General features: G+C 52.6%; 1 non-coding gene across 1 annotated transcript; it reads right to left on the reverse strand.

Moving 5' to 3' along the window:
• Window positions 1-1,898: 1,898 nt before the first annotated feature.
• LOC137455625 (U2 spliceosomal RNA) lies at window positions 1,899-2,081 on the reverse strand. The gene has a single exon (XR_010990857.1). It is a non-coding gene; the product is annotated as a U2 spliceosomal RNA (small nuclear RNA).
• Between the last annotated feature and the right edge of the window lie 7,038 nt (window positions 2,082-9,119).

Below are 9,119 nucleotides of genomic sequence, written 5' to 3' on the forward strand. Positions count from 1 at the left end.
CATGAACCTGCCTTGGCACGGGGGTTGAACTCCAGAGGTCCCTTCCAACCCTTGCCACACTGTGATACTGTGAATTGTCCTATAGAGCCAAGGTGGTGAAGGAGCAAGAGCTGCTTCCCACTCTGCCAGGCTGGAGGGCAGTGTGCAGCCCTCTTCTCACCACTGCCAAACTTCTCTCTTCTGGATTCTGGCACTCTTGTAGCTCCCCCACACTGTTAAACCCTCTGTGAAACAGAAGTTCTGACAATGATGCAGTTTATCAAACCACCCACTCTCCCCCCAGGCTTCCAGACACATTGCTCCAGTCACTCTCCACATCTTCCCCACTCACAAGTACTTCTGCAAGTGCAGCTGAAGCATCCACCACCTCTCCTAGGCTGTAGAGCCATAGAACCATTTTGCTTGGCAGAAACCTTTGAGATCATAGAGCCCAGGCTTTAACCCAGCACTGCCAGGTCACTACTGAACCAAGTTCCTCAGCACCACAACCACACAGCTTTGAAATCCCTCAGGGGATGGGGACTCAGCCACTGCCCTGAGCAGCCTGTTCCAGGCCTTGACAACCCTTAATGTCCAACCTGAACCTCCCCTAGAACAACTTGAGGCCATTTCTTCTTGTCCTATTGCCTGTTGTTTGGGAGAAGAGGCTGACCCCCAATTCCCTACAGCCAGGGCACACATTGGCTCATCTTCAGCCTCTGCCCACCAACACCCCTGGGTCCTCTTCCTCTGGGCAGTTTCCAGCCTCTCATCCTGGAGCTTGGAGTATTCCTGGGGTTCTTGTGACCCAAGGGCAGGCCTTGACACCTAGAATCATAGAACTGTTAGGGTTGGAAAGGACCTCAATGCTCAGCCAGTTCCAACCCCACTGCCATGGGCAGGGACACCTCACTCCAGAGGAGGCTGCCCACAGCCACATCCAGCCTGGCCTTCAAAACCTCCAGGTATGAGGCTGCCAGCACCTCCCTGGGCAACCTGTTCAACCTCAGCCCATTGATCCAGACCATCCAGATCCCTCTGTAGAGCCTTCCTGACCTCCCAGCAGACCAACACTCCCACTCAGCTTGGCATCAGCTGCACACCTGCTAGGAGAATAGAATAGAATAGACTAGACTAGACTAGAATAGAATAGAATAGAATAGAATAGAATAGAATAGAATAGAATAGAATAGAATAGAATAGAATAGACCAGGTTGGAAGAGACCTTCGAGATCACCAAGTCCAACCTATCACCCAACACCATCTCATCAACTAAACCATGGCAAAAAGCACCCCAGCCAGTCTCTTCCTAAACACCTCCAGGGATGGTGACTCCACCACCTCCCTGGGCAGCACATCCCAAAGGCCAGTCTCTCTTTCTGGGAAGAACTTCTTCCTAACATCCAGCCTAAACCTCCCCTGGCACAGCTTGAGACTGTGTCCTCTTGTTCTGGGACTGGTTGCCTGGGAGAAGAGACCAACCCCCTCCTGGCTACAACCTCCCTTCAGGGAGTTGCAGACAGCAAGAAGGTCTCCCCTGAGCCTCCTCTTCTCCAGGCTAAGCAACCCCAGCTCCCTCAGCCTCTCCTCACAGGGCTGTGCTCCAGACCCCTCCCCAGCTTTGTTGCCCTTCTCTGGACACCTTCCAGCATCTCAACATCTTTCCTAAACTGAGGGGCCCAGAACTGGACACAGGACTCAAGGTGTGGCCTAACCAGTGCTGAGCACAGGGCAGAATGACCTCCCTGCTCCTGCTGGCCACACTGTTCCTGATGCAGGCCAGGATGCCATTGGCCTTCTTGGCCACCTGGGCACACTGCTGGCTCCTGTTCAGCCTACTATCAACCAGTACCCCCAGGTCCCTTTCTGCCTGGCTGCTCTGCAGCCACTCTGTCCCCAGCCTGTAGCACTGCCTGGGGTTGGTGTGGCCAATGTGCAGAACCTGGCACTTAGATGTGTAAATTGAGGGAGCAAGTTCCAGATCCAACTCCCAGGCCCCAAAATCTGTTCAATATATAGTTCCCTGACAGGGGACACATCAGATACTAAAGTGATAAGAACAGATGCTACACTTGATCTGAGCCAAAAGGCCGAGAAGAGATGCTAACACTCCTCTTGACTGGAGCCAAACCTTGGCAGCTCTCCTAGCTAACCACACAGCCAGGTGCTTATTTCCTCCAAGAAGATCATGAAGATCCTCCCTGTAGTAAGGCAAAAATAAAACCAAGCCCCAAACAAAGGCAGAGAGAGAGGTTTTCACGTTTGAAGGCAGCCTTGAAGCCAAGAAGCTGCCGAAATCCAAGCCCTGCGCCTCGCCCCGGCGCTGGCTTTGCTTTCTGGTTGCATAAGGATGCCACGTCCTTGTCCCCACGAGCACTGAACCTTGCATTTATCTCCTGGCAATTGCTCTGCAATGCACACTGCTCCACTTCCAAGAGCACTGGATGCAGGGGAGCACAGTTTCAATGGGCAGAGGCAAGGGATTAGGAGCAGGCTCTGTCGCTCACAGCCGCTCGGCGCCAAGTGGGAAGAAAAGTTTTGCTCCTGAATTAGAAACACAACTGCTGCTCCTGCTCCTGCTCCTGCTCCTGCTCCTGCTCCTGCTCCTGCTCCTGCCTGCAGAACTGGGTTCTCTGGATGCAGCCAAAGAGGAGGAGGCAGAAAAAAAAATAACCCCCAAACTTGGCAAGCACTCCTCCACTTGGAGTGAGTTTGCTTTGATCACATTTGCAGCCTCACTCACCAACCCCCCCCCCCCAAAACCTGCCGGTGTAGTCATCATGGCAAAGTCCTGGGGGGCAGCAGGGAAGCCCCAGTGCCATGAGGAATCATCAGATCATAGAATCATGGAATCAATAAGGTTGGAAAAGACCTCAGAGATCATCAAGCCCAACCTGTCACCCAACACCTCATGACTACTAAACCATGGCACCAAGTGCCACATCCAATCCCCTCTTGAACACCTCCAGGGATGGGGACTCCACCACCTCCCTGGGCAGCACATCCCAATGGCCAACAACTCTCTCTGGGAAGAACTTTCTCCTCACCTCCAGCCTAAACTTTCCCTGGCACAGCTTGAGACTGTGTCCTCTTGTTCTGGTGCTGGGTGCCTGGGAGAAGAGACCAACCCCCACCTGGCTACAACCTCCCTCCAGGGAGTTGCAGAGAGCAAGAAGGTCTCCCCTGAGCCTCCTCTTCTCCAGGCTAAGCAACCCCAGCTCCCTCAGCCTCTCCTCACAGGGCTGTGCTCCAGACCCCTCCCCAGCTTTGTTGCCCTTCTCTGGACACCTTCCAGCACCTCAACATCTTTCCTAACCTGAGGGCCCCAGAACTGGACACAGGACTCAAGGTGTGGCCTAACCAGTGCTGAGCACAGGGCACAATGACCTCCCTGCTCCTGCTGGGCACACTGTTCCTGATGCAGGCCAGGATGGCATTGGCTTCTTGGTCACCTGGGCACACTGCTGGCTCATGTTCATCTGCTGTGAACCAGCACCCCCAGGTCCCTCTCTGCCTGGCTGCTCTCAGCCACTCTGACCCCAGCCTGGAGCACTGCATGGGGTTGTTGTGACCAAAGTGCAGCACCCAGCACTTGGACTTGTTGAATGCCATCCTGTTGGACTCTGCCCATCTGTGCAGCCTGGCAAGGTCCCTCTGCAGAGCTCTCCAACCCTCTAACAGATCAGCTCCTGCCCCCAGCTTGGTGTCCTCTGCACATTTACTGATGCTGGACTCAATCCCCTCATCCAGATCATCAGTAAAGATATTGAACAGGATGAGGCCCAGCACTGGTCCCTGGGGGACACCACTAGTGCCTGGCTGCCAGCTGGCTGTGGCACCATTCACCACCACTCTCTCCCTGCTGTGGTCCTGCTGGCTGCACTATGGCTGATCCAGGCCAGGATGTCATTTCCCTTCTTGACCACCTGCACTTGCCTGCTCATCTGCAGCTGGCTGTTCAGCTGCAAGACACAGCCTCTGAAGAAAACGTTGGTGTATGCAATGTTCTTGGGATGCTCACCTGGCCAGTATTCAGTATTCAGTATCACTAAGGTTGGAAGAGACCTCAAAGATCATCGAGTCCAACCTGTCACCACAGACCACATGACTAGAGTAGGGAGGACACTACTGCCCACTGCAGGTTTGAACTCACGACTTTCCCATTAAAGGTCTTATGCACTACCAACTGAGCCACAGCACATAGGGCCAGGCCCTGGGGATTTGGCTTCACGCTCCTTTTTTTTCTGGTGTTCCTCAATGATCCCTCCCAGAATCATAAAATGGCTTAGGATGGAAGGGACCTTAGAAATCATCTACTCTAACCTGCCTGTCATGGGCAGGGATGACTCTCAACTAGCTCAGGCTGCACAAAGCCTCTCCAACCTGGCCTTGAACACCTCCAGGGAGGGGGGCATCCACAACCTCCCTGGGCAACCTGTTCCAGTGTCTCCCCACCCTTGTACCTAAGAACTTCTTCCTGAGAGGTGTCCATCCACATCCACCACCTATGCTGAGTGATACAGGGACCATGGAGCCCCATTTCTGAAGCAGCAGGATGCTAATCTATAATCAATGCTCTGGAAACCCAATGCTCTGGGTTCTTCTCTCGATGCACTTCTTGCAAGATGCTCCTGAGTGATTCCTCTGTTTGAGCAGCTCTAGTCAAAACACTTCATGTCTTGAATTTCATCGGGTGGATATCACTAATGAACTGACTCCTGCATTTTCCTGAGCTCCACAATTGCCTTGCTGAAGGCTGAAGGGAATCATAATGTCTTCCCTGCAACCTGCAGGGAGAGAGAGAAAAGGGAAGAGCTGTGTCAAATAAATCATTCATGACCCAGCCTTCTCCCAGGCCGGGTGTTCATCTCTGCAGCTTAAGAAGCCATCTCCAGCAGTGGCTCCTCTAACTGCACCCTGAGAGCAGGTGGTGATGCCCTGTCAGGGTGAGAGTGTCCAGAGAAGGGCCAGGAGGATGAGCAGAGGGCTGGAGCACCTCTCCTGTGAGGACAGACTGAAGGAGTTGGGGCTGTTCAGTCTGGAGAAGAGAAGGCTCCCAGGTGACCTAATTGTGGCCTTCCAGTATCTGAAGAGGGCTACAGGAAGGCTGGGGAAGGACTTCTCAGGATCTCAGGTAGTGATAGGACTAGGGGGAATGGAATGAAGCTGGAGGTGGGGAGATTCAGGCTGGATGTGAGGAGGAAGTTCTTCCCCATGAGAGTGGTGAAGCCCTGGAATGGGTTGTCCAGGGAGGTGGTCGAGGCCCCGTCCCTGGAGGTGTTTAAGCCCAGGCTGGATAAGGCTCTGGGCAGCCTGATCTAGTGTGGGGTGTCCCTGCCCATGGCAGGGGGGGTTGGAACTAGATGATCCTTGTGGTCCCTTCCAACCCTGACTGATACTATGGGCAAAGGTGTCTCCTGCTGTTGGGGGCACCCTCAGTGCCACCAGCTGTGAAAGGAACAGCATTGCTTGTTAACCTTAAGTAAAACTCCCTGCTGCCAGAAAACACCCCAAAAGTCACACTCCCCCAGGCTCATGCCAGAACAAGAGGACACAGTCTCAAGCTGTGCCAGGATAAGTTCAGGCTGGAGGTGAGGAGAAAGTTCTTTCCAGAGAGAGTTGTTGGCCATTGGGATGTGCTGCCCAGGGAGGTGGTGGAGTCCCCATTCCTGGAGGTGTTCAAGAGGGGATTGGATGTGGCACTTGGTGCCATGGTTTAGTAGCCATGAGGTGCTGGGTGACAGGTTGGACTTGATGATCTTTGGGGTCTTTTCCAACCTTGTTGATCCTATGATTCTATGCCATGGTAAAGGGCCAGGAAAGAGAAACAGTTAGGAGTTATTTGCTGATTGGATGACCAAGCAGTTTGCTGATGATACCAAACTGGGAGGACTGGCTGACACCCCATCAGGCTGTGCTGCCATTCAGCCAGACCTGGCCAGGCTGGAGAGTTCATGCTCATGAACTTCAGCTCATGAAGTTCAACGAGGTTCCTGCAGATGGGGAGGAATAACCTCCTGCACCAGGACAGATGAGGGGGGACCTGCTGGGAAGCAGCTCTCTGGAGAAGCACCTGGAAGTGCTGGTGGGCAACAAGTTGCCCATGAGTCAGAAGTGTGCCCAAATGGCCTAGAAGGCCAATGGTTTCCTGGGGTGCATTAGAAGAGTGTGGCCAGCAGGATGAGTGAAGTTCTCCTTCTACTCTGCTCTGCCCTAGTGGAGTATTGGGTCCAGTTCTGGGCTTCACAGGTAAAGAGAGACAGGGAACTACTGGAGAGAGTCCAGCAGAGGCTACAAAGCTGCTGAGAAGCCTGGAGCATCTCTGTCAGGAAAGGCTGAGAGCCCTGGGGCTGTTGAGCCTGGAGAAGAGCAGCCCCAGAGGGGAGCTGAGCAATGCTCAGCAAGAGCTAAAGGTTGGGGAGCAAGAGGCTGGGGCCAGACTCTGCACAGTGGTGTCCAGCAACAGGACAAGGATCAATGGGCACAAGTTGGAGGGTCCATGTGAACATAAGGAGAATCTTGTTTGCTGTGAGGGTGCTGGAGGCCTGGAGCAGGCTGCCCAGAGAGGTTGTGGAGTCTCCTTCTCTGGAGAGATTCCAACCCCCCCTGGCCATTGTGCTCCTGGGCAAGCAGCTGTGGGTGCCCTGCTCTAGCAGGGGGGTTGGGCTGGCTGATCTGCAGAGGTCCCTTCCAACACACACTGTGCTGGGATTCTGTGATATCTCTGCAGGGCAAATATATCAACTATTGACATGAGTGAGATGCCAAAGACTATTGATGGGCAGCTCTGCTCCTGTCCTTCAGTGAGTAATTATCCCATCCAGCTTCCAGCTCTGGATGACGCAGAGGATAAACACAAGTTTCCTGTTTGGAGCTTCATAAACACCCTGAGCAGATAAACACTCCTAAGCAAGGGGCTTGGGCCTGGGGAGGCAAGGGGCAGCAATCCTCTTTTATGAGAAATGAGATTGGAAAATGGTAATCTGCTAAATGGGCCTGGCTGGTGGGCTGGGGAGCAGAGGGTTATTACAGTGATGAGCTCAATAGGAAAAGTGTAATCCCAGCCCAACTGTTCAGCAGATCACTGCCCAGCCTCTTCATACACACACCCCCTTCCTCCCCCCCCAGCCCCTGCTCCCAAATCATCACATTAGGCTGATGGGAGAAGATAAAATGAGATCTCTTTGTGCCAGGTTGTGTAATGTCACTGAAGAGAAGCCCTGGGCTCTGCACTTTGATCTGGGGACATTGCTGGCTTCCTACCCTGCACCACAGAGAAGAGCCTCAGCTTGCATCCTCTGGTCCTTCCTTTCATTCAGCATCTCTGATGGATCTGTCTCCACCTTCTTCTGAAGAGAAGGCTCCATGGAGACCCCAGAGCCCCCTGAAAGGGTCCTACACCCTGGAGGTGTTCAAGAGGGGATTGGATGTGGCACTTGGTGCCATGGTCTAGTCATGAGGTCTGTGGTGACAGGTTGGACTCAATGATCTTTGAGGTCTCTTCCAACCTTGGTGATACTGTGATACTGTGATACAAGAAAGCTGGGGAGGGACATTTTACAAGGGCTGGGAGTGACAGGACAAGAGGGAATAGGTTGCAGCTGAAGAGGGGAGACTGAGGCTGGAGATGAGGAAGAAATTGTTGGCAGTGAGGGTGGGGAGGCACTGGCACAGGTTGCCCAGGGAGGTTGTAGATGTCGCCTCCCTGGAGGTGTTCAAAGCCTTGAGCAAGCTGGGCTGGTGGGAGGTGTCCCTGCCCATGGCAGGGGGGTTGGAGTATCTTTAAGGTCCCTTCTAATCCAAACTACTCTGTGATTTTATGATTCTCCACTGAGCAGCAGTGACCACAGCTCTTCTTCCTGGAGCCTTTTTTTAGGGGCTGTTTCCAGCCAGGAGTTGAACCTGGGGCTTCCTGCTCAGCCTGGGGCAGACTGCTGGGCACTGGTACTGTCCTCCCTCCCAGCATCATTGGTGAGAGTACCACCACCCACAACTGCTTCTGCATGCAGAGGGAGAGGTGTCAGGGGGAGCCCAAAACACAGCTCAGGGCCCTAGATCCACAGGTTCTAGGGTGGTGTCCTCACAGCTCCTGGACATAAATCCATAGGTTATGGAATGGTTTCTTCCCAGCTGAAGGACTTAAATCCATAGGTTATGGGATGGTTTCTTCACAGCTGAAGGACTTAAAGCCATAGGTTATGGAATGGTTTCTTCCCAACTCAAGGATATAAATCCATAGGTTATGGAATGGTTTCTTCCCAACTCAAGGATATAAATCCATAGGTTATGGAATGGTTTCTCCCAACTCAAGGACATAAATCCATAGGTTATAGAATGGTTTCTTCCCAACACAAGGACATAAATCCATAGGTTATGGAATGGTTTCTTCACAGCTGAAGGACTTAAAGCCATAGGTTATGGAATGGTTTCTCCCAACTCAAGGACATAAATCCATAGGTTATGGAATGGTTTCTTCCCAACTCAAGGATATAAATCCATAGGTTATGGAACGGTTTCTTCCCAACTCAAGGATATAAATCCCTAGGATATAGAATGGTTTCTTCCCAACACAAGAACCTAAATCCATAGGTTCTAGGGTGGTTTCTTCATAGCTTCCTTGGCAGGACTGCAGAAGAAGGCTTTGCAGCCCACTACATATGGAAGCCCTCTCCCAACTGCCACACCTGCAGGCTGGGGCCAAATTAAAGACAAAGGACAAACTGCCATTTGATCTATTTTGGTTTAGTCTTAAAATGAATGGGGTTGGGCTGGGGGGGGTAAAGGAGGGAAGGAAAAGGCCACATAGAAGCTGTAGGCAGCATGATAATTAGTGACAGGGTAATGACTATGCAGCAGCAGCAGTGCAAAGCTGTAGGAACATCAGATACCCACAGCAGCCACCACATCAAAGAGACCCCAACAGCTCCAAACTTAACTCAGCTGAGCAGCAAGGCCAAGCCTTGGGACAAGCTCCTCATTTCTGGGAACATAACCTCAGCCTCTCCTCCAAGCCTGTGCAAACAAAGAGCTTTGTGCATGCTGCTTAGAAGGTCAGAAAGTTTGTGATGAGGCAGAAAGGGACCTGAGGGTACTGGTTGATAGTAGGCGGAACATGAGCCAGCAGTGTGCCCAGGTGGCCA

This window comes from Melanerpes formicivorus, unplaced genomic scaffold (genome assembly GCF_026170545.1).
Source record: "Melanerpes formicivorus ecotype bairdi unplaced genomic scaffold, bMelFor1.0.p_v2 SCAF_102, whole genome shotgun sequence".
NCBI lineage: Eukaryota > Metazoa > Chordata > Aves > Piciformes > Picidae > Melanerpes > Melanerpes formicivorus.